Source organism: Protopterus annectens, chromosome 3.part0 (genome assembly GCF_019279795.1).
Source record: "Protopterus annectens isolate FY-2018-M chromosome 3.part0, PAN1.0, whole genome shotgun sequence".
In the NCBI taxonomy this organism is placed as follows: domain Eukaryota; kingdom Metazoa; phylum Chordata; order Ceratodontiformes; family Protopteridae; genus Protopterus; species Protopterus annectens.
Window position 1 is genome coordinate 671,475,609 of NC_056731.1, and position 20,000 is coordinate 671,495,608.

A 20,000-nucleotide genomic window follows, 5' to 3' on the forward strand; every position below is an offset into this window, starting at 1 on the left:
ATTTATATAAATGAAAACAAACCTCATTGACACAATCCTAGTTGCAAGCATCTTACATCACAAACCATACTGACACACTTCCAGTTGCAAACATTATACATCACTTATAATCTACCCAGCCCTTTTCAGTCAGATATTACATAGCTCATTTAAGTCCTGCATTTGTTTAAACCTCATTCCTCCCATGTATGTATTGTTCCCACAATTCCCAGTTTTCCTATGTAGTTTGCTCCTACCCTTTTTTAAAGATCTCACTTCTAGTTGTTTTAACTCTGTTATTATACTCATTACTGCTAATGTAGTTGGTTGACAAGAATAGTCCCATTCATCCAGAAGCCTATTTTCTAGGGAAAACCAAAATGACACTCACACTGACTATATGAAATTTGGCAAGGGCATGGGGAAAGTTCACCAACACTTTTTGATAAATGGCATGCAATCTTTTACTGCTGTCTAAGTTACTACTACCTCAAGCAGACTTTTAGCATCTTACCTGAGGGATGGCATACTTATGAGTGCAGTGCTACAGTGACAGGTTTGGAAGCTGAATCCATATATTAGGGGTGGGAATATAACCTACAGCTTTCTCATTTTCTATCAAGAAAAAGTGAGTGTGCTATCTTTTGAGCCACTGACACTGATCCATCCATAATTTCATTTATAGTCTACTTAAGATAAGTTCTCCACAATTTTACTCATGTAGAAAGGAAGACTTATCAGTTTATAATTTGAAGGATTGTACTGTAGGCCCTTTATTTTATAAATTGTTTTAATTATAGTAGTATATTATTCCTTGAAGCTAGTTAAAATTGGTGAACAATGGTTCTTTTTTTATACTGACCAAAGGCTTGTAAATCTCTGTTGCCAATTCCAGCATAATGAGTGTCATTATTAATTGTTAAACCCAAAGGATGTTTAATGCATCACTAGTCTGAATGGGAACTTTATTTGTATCTCATTCCAGATTAAGGTCTTTTGATAACTTTGTAGGAATACTAACATACTTTTTCAGTACTAATAGAATATTTCTACCTTTTCATCAGCACACTTCTCACATTGTTAATCAATAGGGCAAGTATCTTATGTTTAAACTACATGACTCTAATAAATCTAATAAAGAATGGTTTGTTATCCCTGCACTCAGTCACCCAGCTAATGTTCAAAGAAGCTTTTTCTATTCTAACTAATCTTTTGACCTGTTTACACAAACAAGCATATCTTCCTTCATTTTCCAAATTTTGTAATTTTTCCATTTTTTTTAAAGGCTTTTTATCTTTCTATTAGTAAGATGTTTAGTTGTTTTTGTGAAGGACAACCTTATGGTATTAACTTTCTTTACAACCTGAAACTTATGTGATAGTAACATCATTGAATGTTGTCCATATTTTCTGTGTATTTGATTGCTTAAGATGATTACAAATGGATATTTTTTAGTAATAATTTTTAAGTATTGTTTTTGATTTTTGGTTAAAATGGTATACAGACCTATGATGACTATGAAATCAGCAAGCCATTTCACTGAAAATGAATTATTGATCATTTTCAGATAATATCAGTAGCACCTTATGCGTAGCCTCAAAATAAATCTTATTTATGCAAAATATATTGTGTATATTCCTTCTTTGGGTGGATTTGCTAATGATTTGTTTAAATTTGTTATTCATAAAATAATATAGGATTTTTTTCCACTAATTCAGATGCAGTTTTTGTGCATCTCCGTACTTATGCATGTGGATTAAAGTAACCCACTATTGTCTTGTTTTTATAGTCTCTCGAATAATGAAAGTCAAATAACTGCAGATTTTTTTTTATTTGCTGGAGGAGGGATAATAGGTACTATGTAACCATACAGGTTACTATTGATCAATTATCAACCTCTGTGTCTGACATCAGTTTTATTGTGAAGATTACTTAAGTGCTTATTCTTCCAAAACCTTGGTTGAATGCTTTAAAATTACATGCATTCCACCTTTCAATTCTTTAAACAAAGGCCTGATAGCTAGTATACATTTACCTAGGAATATGATCTATAAATCATGGGGTTTAATCCAACTTCCTGTTATAATGCCTACAACACAGCTAAGGTCTTGGATCACCTATAAATAGGTATCCATTTTGTTATTTGCACTTCTAGCATTTGTGTAGTAATATAATATAATTTAGTTTAAGGGGCTGTTAATATTTCTAACCCTGTCAAAGACTGTTATTATTTAGTATATCTGTGCTACAACATGAAAGTAATGAAGTAGTTAAAAGACTTTAACCCACTGATGTAAAATGCGTACCATCCAAAGAACCTACTACCTTTGGAATAAACTTCCACTCCACATCAGATTATGTAGTTTCATAGCTCTCTTTAAAAACAACCTTGATGACTAGATATGCATCTGTGATTTTACCCTTGGGCCTCATAATTAGAAGAAAACAACAGTAGGATTTAAACTGACTAGATTCCAAATGAGGAACTGAAGAGTCTTTCAAATTTAGATAATTTTTTGTATAGGGGGCTTAGAGGTCCAGTGTTAGGTATATAGAGTTTTCTTTTCCACTGTACTCTAGAACTGGTATTTTTAGTTCTGTGACATATTGTAACACATCTGTACTTGTTATGTAATACTTTCACCCTTCCTTCATTCTCAAGTGTGGGTTCTAACCTAAACTTTAGGCATCTAAGTTCATGATATGAATATTCATCTAAAGTGTCTTCAGAAATATTCCATCTGGAGGGGTGTGGCCAAGATGCCAGACTGCTAGCAGCACATAACTTTACCTCTGCTTATAATATATTACTCTGACAGGACATTTAACTTAATTTTTGAAAAAAATATTCAAACGTATATGAGAAGATACATAAATATAGGTCATTTATTATTTTTCAAAAATTATTACTGAAATAGAAGATTTTATCATTTTTTTCCTGTCAAGAAGTTTTCTACAAGTGATCCAAGTATGAGTAACTCGAAGAACTCACATCAGGAGAGGGTGGTAAAAAAGGAGTTACAGGCTTTAATATCAAATATCCAAGAACTGTCTCTAAAATTGGGCACACTAGAAACCAAAATTGACATTATAAAACAGGATTGCAGCAAGCAGTTGGACAGTCTAAATGAGGTGACTAAAAAACATTCTGAACACATTTTTTCTGTTGAAGAAACTGTAACTGATCTAGATGGCAGACTGACAGAGAGTGAAAGCTACAATGAATTTCTTTTGAAACAGAATACAAAATTAATAGAATAACTGGAAGACCTTGAAAGTAGGTCAAGGAAAAATAACATCAGAATTTATGGAGTACCGGAAAAGGAAGAAGACAATAATATGATATAATTCCTTAACAACGGGTTGCCTACAGCATTAAATTTGCCAAAATCTCTTTCAAAACCATTATCAACTACAGTGTCTCCTAACCACAGATCCATCATTGTCAGATAGTTGTCTTCCCAGAATAAGGATTTGGTATTGAAGTCTGCATGTACTAACTCTCCTATGAAGATAAAGGAAAAAAATCATTCATTCTGACAATGATTACACATTTTCTGTCATCATTAGTAGGAATGAATGTGTGCCCTTAATTAAATCTCTTAAAAAAGCTAACATTAAGGCTCAAATACTTTTTCCTGCCAGAATAAAAATATTTTTATCAGAGGATGAGAAGATTTTCAAGTCATTACCTGAAGCCATGGATTTTATCCAAAATTAAAAAATATTGACTGAGCATCCTTTTCTTCTTAATAAAATCGAAGGTCAGAATGTACCAAAAAAAAAAACAGATGCAGACACACACACACACACACACACACACACACACACACACACACACACACACACACACACACACACACACACATTATGTTTGATTCAAATGTTTTCAATGTTAAACAGCATGCTCACTGACAGTTTAAAAAAATCACAAAGTCTGAAGAGACATGCGACAAAAAATGGATGGACTATCAAAGAAGGAGCAAATAAAAAACTAAAGGACAAATAAAAAAGATACTACTAAATGTAAATTATTTTGTTGCAAGATTCATTACTTAGTTTATTACTGGGAATCTTCAACAATGTAAAGGTTAAGTGTGTGTGTGTTTTTATCTATCTCACTGTATGTGCATTATTAGAGGGTTATAATTAACATAACAATATACCCACTAGGGTTCAAAGCTATACAGTGATATCATTAATAAATGATATCTTAAAGAAAATATATTCATGTGCGTGAATGGTGGTGTAACACTACAGTACATACTGAATATGCTTTGGGTTTACATTACATAGGGCTTTTGTATCAAAATTGTTTTGGTGTTATTAGGTGGAGTTTAAACAAAATGATTTTGTTTTCTTGATGTTTTGAAAGAAATGCTTAGTCTATGATTAGTATATATTTAATTATTTGATTATCTGCATATCTGTATATAATACAGTAATAGATAGTGCTACAGGCTGACTAAATGATATAACTTGTTTAATCCTAACAGATAACTTAAACATGTAATATGTCTGTAAATTAATGCTTTGAAGGAAAAATATTGCTTTACTAACATGGCTAAGTATGGGCAGATCATATTTTCTATTGTAAAGGCTACTTGAGCGTTTATTTATTTCACAGGAACAAGAAAAGCTTCATAGTTTGAATTTCCCACATAATAAGCTTCCTTTCTGGCTTCTGTGACTGTTTTAAAAGTGCGTGAACATGTACAAGGCATCAGTGACAAGTCTAAGAAGCTAGAAGGAAGGTAACACAAGATGATGCCACATGACCTTTGAACGCACGCACTGTCTCAAACGTGGAAATAAAGCTGAAAATGAAAGTTGAAAGGAAAAGAACTGGATTTTAGCTATATTTTGGGTTTAAAAGCTTCTAAAGGTTTGGATTTGTTACAAAAATCTATTCTAATGAAAGTGGAGAGTTAATTTTGGGATTATCTTTATAGCTTAGAGGGGAACACTGTAATTTAATGCTAATGCATGACTGTTGTTTAGAAACAGTGAAGTAAGGAGGGAAGCAATGATGTTCATAGACAGAATGTTCTTTAAAGATAATACATAGCAATATGATTAAATAAATAGCATGTGCAGTAATTATAATGTAAAGTTGTATACAGGTCTTTATTTTTGATGCATTCATGAATAAGCAGTTATATCTTGTATAAGGTCTTGTCAAAGTATAAGATAAAATGCATTACATTCAAAGGTAGTTGCAATGCAAAAAGAAAGACTTCAATATAGGTAATATAGGAAATGTTTATTAGTGTCTTATGTCAAGATGGATTTCATTTCATTTGGTGAAGTTAACCTCATATGGTACAGTATAGTGTAACTGTTTATATGCATTACTACAAAAGATTTCACTGCAATTAAATAGTGTACTTTATAAGTTCATGTTTGATAGGGTTACTTTAAACTATTTTATTGTTTATATATTCTATGATTAAAGCAGACGCTAACTGTGTATGTAATTAGTGTGCGAGAAGGGGTTAGTGGATGCTTTGGTTAATCTATTAACTAAACCTGGAACTTTATGTTTGCTTGTATGTGTATATAGTTACTGGTTTCAGAATTCATTAGTAAAGATATTTGATTCATCCATGATAAATAATTTCATGAGATATTTCAAGTTATTGTACATGGAATGTATTATAGATGTTCTAAACATAACTTTAGTCTATGATGATTTATAAATGCTTATCATTAAATGTTAATGGTTTAAACAATAACATCAAAAGAGCTGGTTTGCTTAAGTTTATTAAAATGCATAAAGCTCAGATAATTTTCTTGCAAGAAACTCATTTATTGAAGAATGATTTACAGAAATTATCTTTTAATGGTTATGCAGTACTTGCTGATTCTTGCTTTAAGTCCAAAAGAAGAGGCAGTCTTATATTATGGAACAATACTTATACAATACCTAAAATTTTAAACACATTTTCAGATAAAGATGGAAAGTTAAGTTTAGTAGTGCTGGAAATTAATAGGAAATGCAACACATTGGTAAATTCATATTGGATACATGAGTTAGGAACTAAATATGTAAACAATTATCTGGATTTCATTACACTATATACAAAGGGGGGAATTATATTGGCAGGAGATTTTAATTGTTTATTAACAGATAAAGACACTTCTAAAAGCAGTAAAGTTAAATTAACAACACACGCTAAGAAGCTAAATAATTTTATTGCCTCAATGAGTTTTAGGGACATACATAATTTAAGAGTACAAAATTCACTTCATTATACACACTATTCTTTCAGATTTGGCAAGCAAACAAATATTGACAAGATTTTTGTTTCAATCAGCATCTACTTAAAAATAAGTGATGTTTTGATAAAGTCATGCCCACTTTTTGACCACAATGCTTTTTTTTAGTTTGACTGTGAAAAATGATGACTTGATAATTTTATAAAAAATTCCAGCATATATAACAAAACTAAAAAGTTTTAGGGAGTGGATACTGAAAGAAATAAATACATTTGTTGAAATCAATAATAATGGTAAGGTAACAGACATCATATTATGGGATGCATTAAAAGTTTACATATATGGTAGAGTAAAAGCTGGGTACTTTTAAAAAAGAAAGGAATGGGATAAATAACTTTCAGAACTACAAACCAAAATAGATATGTTAAAACTAAATTTAATTTAAATGATAAAGCAGTACATATTGAAATTTCAAAATTAAATCAAAAATATTTAGAAATACTAAATCATAAACTTGCTGTAAACATAGAAAAAATAAAATTAAAATCCTATTCAGTAAACCCTAGACATTTACATAAACTAGCTATTAGATTCAAACAAATTAGTAAACAAAACCACATTAATGAAATTAAGTATAGGAGTAATAACTCAATTAAAAGAACAACTGAGTTAAGAGGTATATTAGAAGCATTTAAAACATATTATAGATCAATCAATGATACATATTCACATCTAGGGGCAGACAATGTAGTAGATACATTTCTCAAGGAAAATATAAACACTAAGTTGTCAAATCAACAAAACAACATACTAAATAAACAAATAACTTTAGCAGAAGTGAAAGAACAAGTCAAAAATCTGAAGGACAATAAAGCCCCAGGACTGGATGGGATAATAGCAGAAATATATAAGATTTTTCCAAAATACATAACAAAAGATGTTACTAAATACTTTTTCCATGGTTAAACAAGACTTAATGATCCCCCTTCTTGGAAGTACTCAATAATTTGCCCTATTTTGAAACAAGGTAGGGACCCCAAATCATGTGCATTCTATAGACCTATATCATTATTAAACATCAATTATACATTTTTTTATGTCCATCCTGGCCAAGAGACTAAAGAATATATTACCTAATTTAATACATTAGGACCAAACAGGATTTATCTTGATTAGGAAAGTGTATGATAACATTATTAAGTTACTATCACTAATAGATATTGCAGAAGCAACCAACTATCATTAGTTTAGACATAGATAGGGCATTCAACTCCATTAGCTGGTCATATTTACATAACAATTTTGATGGGCATACTTTTACTTCAGATTTTACAAACCTAATACAGAAAATATACAATGAATCACAAGCATATGTTAAAATTGGTTCATGTTTATCATCTCCACTAATAATTCAAAAAGGGACTAGACAAGGATGCCCAATGTCCCCATTATTATATGTTCTATCAGTGGAATCTTTTGCTTATTATATTAGAAATGACTCAAACATAAAAAGATTTTATGTAAATGAGGAATACTGTCCAAATGTCCGCCTATTAGCGAATGATATTTTATTAACAACTAGTGATATAGATAGCTCTTTCTAGTATATTATAAATGTTATGAATCAATTTGGGAAAATGTCAGGGTTTATATTTAACCAAAATAAGACCAAAACATTATTAATCAATAAGAAAATACATAGAAATCTACTAAAGTATAATACATGTAATTGGGAAAATGATATGACAGACTATTTAGGGATTAGTATAAAGAAGACATGTAAAGAGACTATTAAATTAAATTATACCAATCTATTAGCTACAATCAGCGATTTGACTAAAAAATGGAAGAAAATGTTTTTCACTATAGAAGACAGATTCTCATTAATAAAAATGATTATTTTGCCCCAAATTTTATTTTATACACAATCACCGATTTTACAGCCACCTACAAATTTTTTAAAACAAAATAGATTCCATATTACTTACATTTCTTTGGTTTCCACAAAAAACAAGAATAGCTTACAAATGGCATGTTAGAGCCTGGAACAGCAATGGGATTGGATTTCCTAATATAGAATTATAGTCCAAATCTGTTATTATCAATATAATATTACATTAAGTCATACTGATGAAAACGCAGCATTTGGTGAATTTAGAAGAGCGTTCATGTTACATTTTGTACGGCTCTACAATTTGAGCACTTTATTTTAGTGGATTTTGGTGTCAATAAATTCCTCCGATCACTACCAGCGAGCCCAAGCACTTTTTTTGTATTTATTGGTTGGTTAGTAAGTGCTCGTATCTGTTGTTTGCTTCATAATATTACATTGGATTACATCTTTATATACTTCTAGTTGGAAATAACTACATGAGATTCATATAAGTGCTACTAAAAATGTGGAAACGCAATTTAAGGAATCCTTCGGAATATACAAAATGTATTGGCTACTTCATGAGTTTTGCCTATACAATAAGAGGTTTAGCCACTTCTCATATGGTATAAATCAAATATTTTACATTTTTAAGACCTAGTGAAGTCCAATTGTTTTTGAACGGATGAAAGCACTAATCCTTAAAGTTTCTGGTGAACTTCTACGCTCAGCTTTGGAGTTTTGTCATTTACATTTTTAAGAACATAATAGATAACAATTATAGCTTAAAACAAATATTTTTCCTTATATTCCCCATATCTTCTATTCCAAATTGCTTAGATTCCTTTAATATAAACAAAATGCTGAACCTTAAAGAGAATGACTTAAAATTCTTGAACCAATTTATAGATAAAAAGAGCATCCAATCAATTAACTTTTTTTCTAGCCAGATTTAATGTTTGCCAAAATAATTGGTTATGTGTTCAATCATTACAATTTATTGAAAGTAAAGTGAGAGTATCAATAAATTTAGAAACTGATTCTATACCAAGGTTGATATCAGTTATTTATATGGTGTAATTCAATGAATATTGAACATAAATTAAGCATATCACCTATATAAAAAATCTTACGAGAGGATGTACTTACTTTTGACTCAGCTTTTTGGAATTACTCTATGAAGATTAATGGTGAACCTCTGTCTAATGAAAATAAGAAATGGTTACTAAAATCAATAAATGGCACATCATCATCATCACTATATTGGAGATTATGTACCTGGAAATTTATCCATAGAAGTTTTCATACCCGCAAAAAATTGATCTCATAACTAAAAGTAAAGAAAGTAAATGCTGGAGGTGTGGTGAAATTCTTGAAGCCAACTGGGTTTGTATGTTCATCGAATGTAAAACTCTCACACATTATTGGAGTGATTTTAGACATTTCACAAAAGCTTTGTGGTCTGATAACTGTCAAATCACTATTTTATTGCTATTATTTAATGTACCTATCCCAGCTGTGATTCGCAAATATCAGTTTCCTGTTCTTTGGTCAATTTTAGCTATTGCTAGAAAGATTGTTACATTGAAAGGGAAAATAAGCAAGATCTTATGTTTGCTGAGTTTATTTCACTAGCAAAATTTGTATGTAAAAAAGAAATGCAAACCACTTGTTATAGAACATCTAATGTAACACATAAAAGAATAGCGTGGCAAAAACTGGAAAATTTATTAGATAAATATTGATAAATATTTCTGCATAAAGCAAATGTTTTATATGGATGACTGCATATAGCGTAAATAGCTGTTACATATATATATATATATATATATATATATATATATATATATATATACATTGTATGTTGAAATATGTATTTGTTCATGTTTATTAACAAAATTAAATAAAAATGTTTTGACAAAAAAAAAAAGAAATGTTCCAGCTCAGATTTGCCTGCCACACTTGTCCTGATTTAGTTACATACCTTTATAGTATGATGGTTTAGAACCAACCTTAGACTGCTTAACTTTGTCTATCTGTTGTTTATTTCCATCATGTATGTTTGTAAAAAGCTAAATTAACAGTTATTCCCTGATTTCAAGTGCCTGACATTTGTTATTTTGATTGGTCAATGACAATGAAAGGCCAGTGAGGTGAATTTATGAACAGTATCAAAAAAGTATCAGACAAGGATGTGTTACAGATATTACAAAACATAGTTTTGTCAACTAATTTCTTATCCAGTACTGACCTGAGTATAGGGACTTGTCCTAAATTGCACAGCTAAAGTTCATATAAGGAAGAACCTATGTTTATTAAGCTTAAAACACATTATACTTTCATTAAAGACCTTTATCTTCAAGAATGGGTAAAAGAGATGGATGGATTTAAGCATGCGTAATTATGAGGAGCTGGATTATAGTTACTGTACATTATGTAGTTTGTACAAACCACTTGTTATTTATTTTGTAACAAATTATTAAATGCATAAAGAATCTGAGCTTCAACTTTTAAAACTTCTAATAGAAAAGAAGATTGTCCTATAACAAGGAAAATCACTAGTCAAAAAAGTGAAAAGTAAATACAAAGTTTCTTAAAGTAATTATTTGTATGAAAACTTTTTTGTGAAAACAAGGAAGAAGTTGTGTACAGTGCATGCATCACTTGCATTATTAGAAGAAAATACTAAATCCTTAGATTTTAAAACTTTATTGATAAAGCAAGAAGTTACAAGTGGTACTTGTTATGTAGAGTCTAAAAGAGCTAAAAAACATTTGCCTTAGTTGTAAAACTTAAGTTGTTACAAAGTATTGTACAGTAAATGTCTAATACTAATGGTATTTAATCACTGATAGATACTACAACTGGAAAAAAATGAAGAGTGGACAGATAGTGTTGATCAAATTTCCTTCCTTTCCTCAAGTTATAAATTGCCTTATAACTAATATCACATTATATAGGGCAATGCGGTTTACAGAGTAATTGCTGTTAATTGAGTGATGTTTTTTTCTGTGTAGAAACTCATCAGATGTGCTATTCCTCACAAAGTTCAATGTAACTCCTTGAGTATGTACCAATAAACACATTCTCATGGCTAATGTTCTTATTATTCAAGGAATAACAAACACATCTAGTAATTAATGTTTTGTACACAAACACACATCCAGAGTGTTAGATCTCTCTTTCCAAGTACACACATATCCCTCATGTTTTCCTGTTAGTTGCATTCCAGTAAAGCAATGGCTTCTCCCTCCCACCCTTCCTGTAAGTTAGAGCCTCTTTTCTCTGCCTGTCTTCTCTTTTTTAATTCCCTCCTTTTTCCTGGGTAATTTGGATTATGTGTGAGGCCTTGAGCAAGTGGTGCTTCATATGGCTCAAGTAGTCTGAAATTCTTTGACAACTAGTTTTTTGGTTGGATGAGCCATTTGGGAGATTGCTGGGCCATACATCATTATGTTTGTTGGGAATCAGTTATCTGTTACATGTGGAATTTGAATTTTAAACATTGGTTATGAATCAATGAACATTCAGTTGTTGGTTTGGTTTTAATAAAATTAGTCACAATGTTTATCCTGCATGATGTTTTATTGGGGGAGTGGGCTCATAGACAATATATAGTGTAGTCCCAATAAAGCACATAACTAAAACTTTTATGGCCAAATTTGGATGAGCTTAATAAGTGTTAAAGATAACAGTTAGTAAAAACAATAGCAAAATCTTCATTCAGGAAATCATACGCAGATGGAAGTACACCATAAAACAAACAAAAAGGCGAACGCTGACACCACACTATGTAGCTTGAGAAACTGAAAACAATGAAGCAAACTCGTGCAAACCAGCAGGACTAAATAAAACACTTTTAATAACAGTTGAGCGCTTTCACCTGTTACAATACAGGCTTCCTCAGAACAAAGAACCATTCTGAATTACAGCCCTTAAATAGATGTTTTGGCTCCAAAAATTTTAAAGCAACATACTCCACTAAAACTTTCTACATAAACAATAAACAGAAACATTCCAAAATGAATAGGTGACAGAAGTAAACATATATATTGTAAATACATATATATCCTGTAAAATATAATACACAAATTCCTCTGAAATTCATATTTGTTAAAAACATATGTTTCTATAAAAACACTGACTCAACTTATTTATAAACAATTTGACACTAACGTATTTTGTATAGCAGAGGTTTAATAGACAGTGATTCATTCAAACCTGGGGGTGAGGCAGCATCAGTAAAAATTTGCCACCACATTTCTCTATAAGACAACCAACTCTTATAGTCTCCCCCCCTAGGGTCTATTTGAATAAGGTCAATAATACTAAAAGTGAATTTGTGTTCAGAACCCTCTTGTTTTATGTGCTTATATAGGGCATTCTTCTCATCTCTCTTTTTAATGGAGTAAAAATTACCGCATATTCTTTTGTTCAGCTGTCTCTCGGTCTTCCCAATGTAGAAAGCGGGACAAGCTGAACATAATGCGATATATATGACAAGTTTAGTAGTACAATAACCTGCCTTGAATCTAATAGAGGTGTTGGTAGTATTGCTTAACCTAGTGCCTTGACTGTTGTTAATAGCAAAGCACCAGTTGCATCTACCACACTTCTGTGTAGGTTTAGAAGTGTTAGTATTCAGAAACACCATATTTTCTAACAACCTTTTCAAGGTCATACCCATTTTATTTACAAAGTGGGGTTTATCACCTAAAATGTTGGACATAGAAGCATCTACCATAATAATAAACCAACTTTTATTAACCAATTGCCTCATTCTATAACTACAAGGACCATATTCGATTACACAAGCTTTGTTTAAATCACTACGACTAACTCTAGCAAGGGAAACAATATTATTACCTTGAGAATTCATTCCTAACAAAGGTGTGTACCTAGAACCCCAGCCTTGAATAACCTGCTTGCTTACATTTTGCATCATACCAAGGTCATAACCTCTATCACTGAACATAGCTGTAATATACTCAACTTCAGCTATCATATCTATGTAGTCTGAAGTCATTCTAACTGCTCTAATCAACTGTCCCTTATAGATGTTCCTTAAAAGACTTTTTGGGTGATTACTAGAATATTCAAGATAGTTGTTAGAAAAAGTGGGTTTCCTGTATTTTCTTGATTTAAACCCAAAATTAGCCGGAGAGATGAGGGTGTCAAGGTATGCCAGACCATCATGACTGAATGCGTGTGTAAATTTCAAATAAGAACTACTGGTATTAATAAATTCTATAAATTCAGTCAATGTCTCAGTGTCACCATCCCATAATATATATATATATATATATATATATATCGTCAAGGTAACGAGTATAATATTTGATGTGAAGATATAAGTCACTGGTGAACACTACAGACTCCTCCCAGTTGAGCATGACCATATTAGCAAAAATGGGAGCACACGCAGCACCCATAGCTACACCCTTAATTTGTTTAAAAATCTCTCCTTCAAAAAAGATTAAATTGTTGTCCAATACCATACTCATCATATCTGTAATCAACCATATCTTATCCCAATCCAACCCTGCATATTTAGTAATACTACGATTAAATGCTTCTAACCCCTCACTTTTGGGGATGCAGGAGAAAAGGTCTATGACATTAATAGTCACGTATAACAAATCTTTTTTATATAAATGTGTAGGAAAATAAGCTAAAAAATACCAAGAATCCTTGGCAAGATGAGATACCTTTTCGTACACATGTTTCAAAGTATGGTCAATGACCACACCCAAAGGGAAAGTTTTAGATCTGCTGCCAGAAACAGTTGGTCTAAAAGGTGGGTCAGACACATTCTTATGAACTTTGGGGATGCCAACTAGCTTGGCTAACACAGGAAATTCCACTTTGACAAAGTTGTAAGTATCCAAACTAATTCGCCTATCTATAAGAAAGTCCTCAAGGTGACAATCAATTTTTCTATAGGCTATATTAAGTTCATTAACAGATATGATCTCATAGCTGTCAGTAGAATGTAAAATATCATGAAGTTTAGAGGTATATGTAAGTTCATCAAAAAGAACTATACCCCCACCCTTGTCAGGTTTCATCACCCTTATTGATCTGTTCTTCCTCAACATTTGTAGGGTGTCCTGTTCTTCTCTAGAAAAATTATGTTCCATTCTCCTAAGCTTATTTTTGTTGTTAAGCACATAAATCTGCTTAACAGATGAACTTGAAAAGGTTGTTAGAAAATATGGTGTTTCTGAATACTAACACTTCTAAACCTACACAGAAGTGTGGTAGATGCAACTGGTGCTTTGCTATTAACAACAGTCAAGGCACTAGGTTAAGCAATACTACCAACACCTCTATTAGATTCAAGGCAGGTTATTGTACTACTAAACTTGTCATATATATTGCATTATGTTCAGCTTTTCCCGCTTTCTACATTGGGAAGACCGAGAGACAGTTGAACAAAAGAATATGCGATCATTTTTACTCTATTAGAAAGAGAGATGAGAAGAATGCCCTATATAAGCACATAAAACAAGAGGGCTCTGAACACAAATTCACTTTTAGTATTATTGACCTTATTCAAATAGACCCTAGGGGGGGAGACTATAAGAGTTGGTTGTCTTATAGAGAAATGTGGTGGCAAATTTTTACTGATGCTGCCTCACCCCCAGGTTTGAATGAATCACTGTCTATTAAACCTCTGCTATACAAAATATGTTAGTGTCAAATTGTTTATAAATAAGTTGAGTCAGTGTTTTTATAGAAACATATGTTTTTAACAAATATGAATTTCAGAGGAATTTGTGTATTATATTTTACAGGATATATATGTATTTACAATATATATGTTTACTTCTGTCACCTATTCATTTTGGAATGTTTCTGTTTATTGTTTATGTAGAAAGTTTTAGTGGAGTATGTTGCTTTAATATTTTTGGAGCCAAAACATCTATTTAAGGGCTGTAATTCAGAATGGTTCTTTGTTCTGAGGAAGCCTGTATTGTAACAGGTGAAAGCGCTCAACTGTTATTAAAAGTGTTTTTATTTAGTCCTGCTGGTTTGCACGAGTTTGCTTCATTGTTTTCAGTTTCTCAAGCTACATAGTGTGGTGTCAGCATTCGCCTTTTTGTTTGTTTTATGGTGTACTTATAATGCTTGGAATACCCAGATGGAAGCTACTGCTGCAAGTCCTGCTGGTCACATTTCTGCATGAAAATGCATCTTTGTATCTACACATTATGTATCACTAATTGCTTTTCACTTGCAACCACTGACTAGAGCATGTTCTTAACAGTAAGAAAATCATGGGGCAAAAAAATCAAACACCTACCCTACCTAACATAAACATTATTATAGAAATAGTATACTAAAAGGTAGATCACTTGCAAATTAAGACCGATACAGTTTAAGAATATCTGGCATTTTGTTTAGCAGTCATCTGATGAAATATATGGGAGAGAGAACATTTTCTGAGGAAATAATACCAGACTAAACATAGAATGATAGGCATAAAATGTGAATTAGACAAAGTGCGGAATATCTACCAAAACTATCTCATAAAAGCATCAAGCACTCAAACAAATGCTTACTAAATGCCGAACAGATCCAGCAAATGCAATGTATTGCTGCTTGATAGTCTTGACAGAAGGGGAGGATGGTCACAAAAGATATGGGGCAACTTTTTATTATTTTATTTCATTTGTTATTTGCTTCTTTATTTGTTTTGCTTCTTTATTGCTTTCTTTATAACAGTGTGGGAGGAAAGTCAAATAAACACAAAGGTGAGCGGGCAAAAAACAGTTAAAAGTGATTTTATAGTCAGACCTCATTCCATTGCATTCATCAGTGTTCTTATCAGAAAACTCAGCAGCAGCATTAGCTGATGCATGAATTATCTATGACAGAGCATATTATGTCAGGTTGAATAGTATTCACATTGCTGTGGCCAACACAAAATAACATGCCATTGCCTAATTTTCCTGCTCAGTAAATCACTCCCCTGGTTTGGATACAGGTGAGTTACAAAGGTAATTAGGTTTGATTTTGGATGCTTAAATGTTAATAATGACTTCCACAGAATAACACTGCCATTGGCTGCATGTTTGCTCAAAAACTGAGTCATACAGAAACATTTATGTTACTTATGTTTGATGACTTAAGAGCTTTCTCTTTGCAATTCCTTGTCTTCACATTATCTTCTCAGTATGAAACACTGCAATATCAGACCTTCTGTTTACGCATGAATATGGAGGTATGCTATACAGATGTATGTTAATGTCATCAATAGATGAGTTTAAATATCACTGTCTGTGTTATTTGTATTTCTTACCTATACGTTGTAATTCTTATCTGTATACTGTATGTTGGCACTCTATCTAGTACATTAAGATTACATTTTCTGTGATGTACACTTTGGCTGAAACCAGCCCCTTCTGGATCAGTGCATCACTCCTTCCAGTGAATTACAAATAAAATAAATCCATTGCCAGCTCCATGAAAAGAAACATGGGAAGCTTAAGTTGTTTCAGTTTGCTCCACAGATCATATTTTTTATGCCTTTTGGATCAATGGCTATTCTTTTTTGGAGGTTTTGGTCAGTCAAAGTCAGGGAGCAAAACAGTGAGTGGATTAGTGCCTTAAATCCCTGTATGACAATAATATCATTACGCAATGATCAGCATTAAAACATTTTACTTTCTAATGCAGTTCTCATTTTTTGGCTGCAAAAGTGCATCCTTCATCAAGGGGAAATAGGGTTCATCTGTTTTGCTAGTTTGCATCGTACAGTGCTTTAAAAATATTATCATTAAACAATATCATTAAACATTAGACAAGCTTAAGCCAAATTTACCAAAATTTTACTGATGTGCAAATACTACAAAGAATTTTATTGCTACAATATAGATTTTCGCACTTCAAACTTTTCACAGGCTGCCAATATCCATTAGAGACATAGGTGCCAAAACAGGGGTAAATTTGTGATTTTTCCATCCATTTTTCCAAGTTACATTTGAACAGGGTTAGGATAAGCTTCAAGTCACATGGATGGGAGGCATATTCCAGGAAGGGATAAACTTTAAGACACATACATGTCCTTCCAATATCTCTTGTTTTTGTCGCAGACAGGGTTTAGGTTTTAGACCTTGTATATCTGATCATATTTGTTTATGGATGTGTAACATATCCATCAGCGTTGGATGTGGGATGCCTTGTAGGTTATGCATATATTGTCAAGCAGCAGTCCATAGGAGACAGAGTACAGGGATAGGGATGAGATACAGTCTGTGTGGAACTTGCTGTTTACTCCCTGTATTCTTTTTGAGAGGAACCTCTGTGGTCTCTAAAGCTACAGTACGTTCCTGGTAAGGAAAATGTTGATGCATGTATGGCACTTGATGATTGCTCTGATGAAAGCAGAATACAGCTGAAGAATGACCTCCTTGGACCAGGATGCTATGCCCTTGTTAGTTATAGTATAACATGGGTTCTGAGATCCCTAAGTTTCTGGCCTTCTTTTAGTGGTGTATTATCAATGTGGTAATTTCCAGGGGTGGCCATCTTTTGAATGGGTACTATTGTACATTATTTTTCATTGCATTTTAGTTCATGGGTCTGGAATGAGTTGTTTGTATGTACCAGGCCCTCTTGAAGGGTAACACCCATTTTACAGATATCGGCAAACTTGCTGAGTCAGAGGGCCTGATGTTTGCCTTGGCTTCAGAGAAGTAGATGCCAAAAATGAGAGGCCCCAGCACTGATCCCTGTGGGACTCTACTAGTGATTGGCCTTTACTTGAGTTAGGCATTGTGTTGAACACATTGGCTATGTCAGGATAGGCAGTGTGCACTGTTTTGTCCTTGTCCATAGCTTTACTTGCCTTCATAAAGAAGTACACTAGGTTAAGTAGACAACACCTGCATTTGACAAAACTGAACTGGATAGGGACCAGTGTTTGTAAGTTTCCTGTGTCGTTGCTCATCAGCTCCATGATAATTCTATTCACAACCTTGCATATGAGCCTAGTCAGACTTATGGGTCTGTAGTTCTGTGGGTCCATGGAAGGTCCCCCTTGTATATAGATTAACAGGTTCATAGAGTCATACTAGGCTAGCTGCCATTATGGGTCATTTTTAACATAGGCATTTATCCTATTTGAAAAGCAAACCTTGCATCTGCACCTTATGCCTGTAAGGCAAGCACCTTAACTATTAAGCCAACCATTGCAGTCCTCCATTCATTTGGCATGAAGCCTGTCTGGATGCTGTGGTTAAACAGAGATTTTAGTGGGACTGACAAGTAATGTTTCATACTATTCAGGAGGCATCCTGGGATATTATCAGGGTCCATTGAAGCAGTGTTCTTGTCCGTATAGAGCACAGTGAGGACCTGCTTTCAGTGATAGTTGATAGAAAATGGTGGAGTGTATTCCCTAGGGACATGTCTGGGGTGTTAAGTGGGCAAAATGAGAACTAGATATATCAGCTAGCAGATTTGCTATATTCTCATGCTGTGTATACCATTCACCATAAGTTTTGCATATTGTTGGGTGTTGCATTTAAGGTTGTGGACATTACTGAAGAAAGCCTTATGTTTGTCTTTAGCTTGGAAGGATACTTTTATCTCAAATTTAGCTTTGGTCGAGTTGACTTGTCCCCTACATTGCTTGTTCAGATCAATGAGGGAGTTTTTGCCTTGCTGAGCAACTTCCTTCTGTGGTTTTGGACATGATTTTCTTTCTATTGTTATATAATCTATTTTTTATTATGGCTTGACCAGGATGGCTCATTTTGGAGTTTGTCCTATGTTTATTTCTGATAGCTACAGCTGTCTCTATGCAGCTATTAAATATTTTACATATTTTTGTGAACAATTCCACATAGGCAGCTGTGTTCCCAGGGTTTTAAAGGCTTGACATTTTGCTAGACTGATCCATAGTAGCAGGCATTTAGCCTAGGAGTAGTTCTGAAATGTTCTATGACTAGCTGAGGTCTCAGACTTAATATTTATTTCAAAGGAGCTAGCTTTGTGATCTGATCTGACCAGTGAGGACTTTACCATCCCTGGTAAAGCAGAATGGTATGTCTCCCATATCCTCCCAGTCAGATAAATGTTGTACCCCCATGGTATGACACCAGAAACTAAGCCAATTGTTAAAGCCAATTATTTTAGTACTGTAGTATTATTTTTAGAGAAGGCAGAGTGCTGCTCAGTTCTGGGCTCATACTGGCCTGGGACACATAGCTCAAGCGCTCTATCATGTCTGCTTATATGTTTGAGTCAGGTACATCTGACGTCATTTACACCCACATGGATTATGATGGAGTCATACTGGTAAATGTACAGCAATGACTTGAGTGCATCCATGATCTGGTGGATCCTTGCCCCTGAGAGGTTGCTGACTGCAATGCTTGATTTGCTCAGACTAGTTATTGGGACAACTGTGTGACTTACAACAGAGTTTCCTATGACTAAAATATTGTGCTTTATGGCAGTTTGCCTTATGGGCTTAAAGTTTGAGACACTTTGTGATGATGCTATATGAGTCTTGGTAGGTGTTGTCTTAGCAGAGTGCTTTAGAAGTTACTGAAGATACTTGCTTTAGCATGAAACCTGTCTGGAGGCTATGGTTAAACAGATATTCTTGACATGCACTTTCATATGGTGATGCTAATACCCCACCCATTATGTATCACCCATCAGACCTCATCATGTGGTGTTGATAATAGCCCCCTCCCCTGCATTTTGTGTCATACTGACATGCACTTTCATGTGAAAGGCCTTTGAGGTTTTGAAAGATTACATTTAAAAGTCTCAGCATATGTAAGATTATGTGTCTGCTCCATGCTATGTGCATTGAGTGTAGTGTGTGCATTGTGTGTGTCACTGACAGCCTATTTGGTGCTGTTTGTTTTGGTAAGTGAGAGCCTTGTCTGCAGTGACATTGTGTAACTAC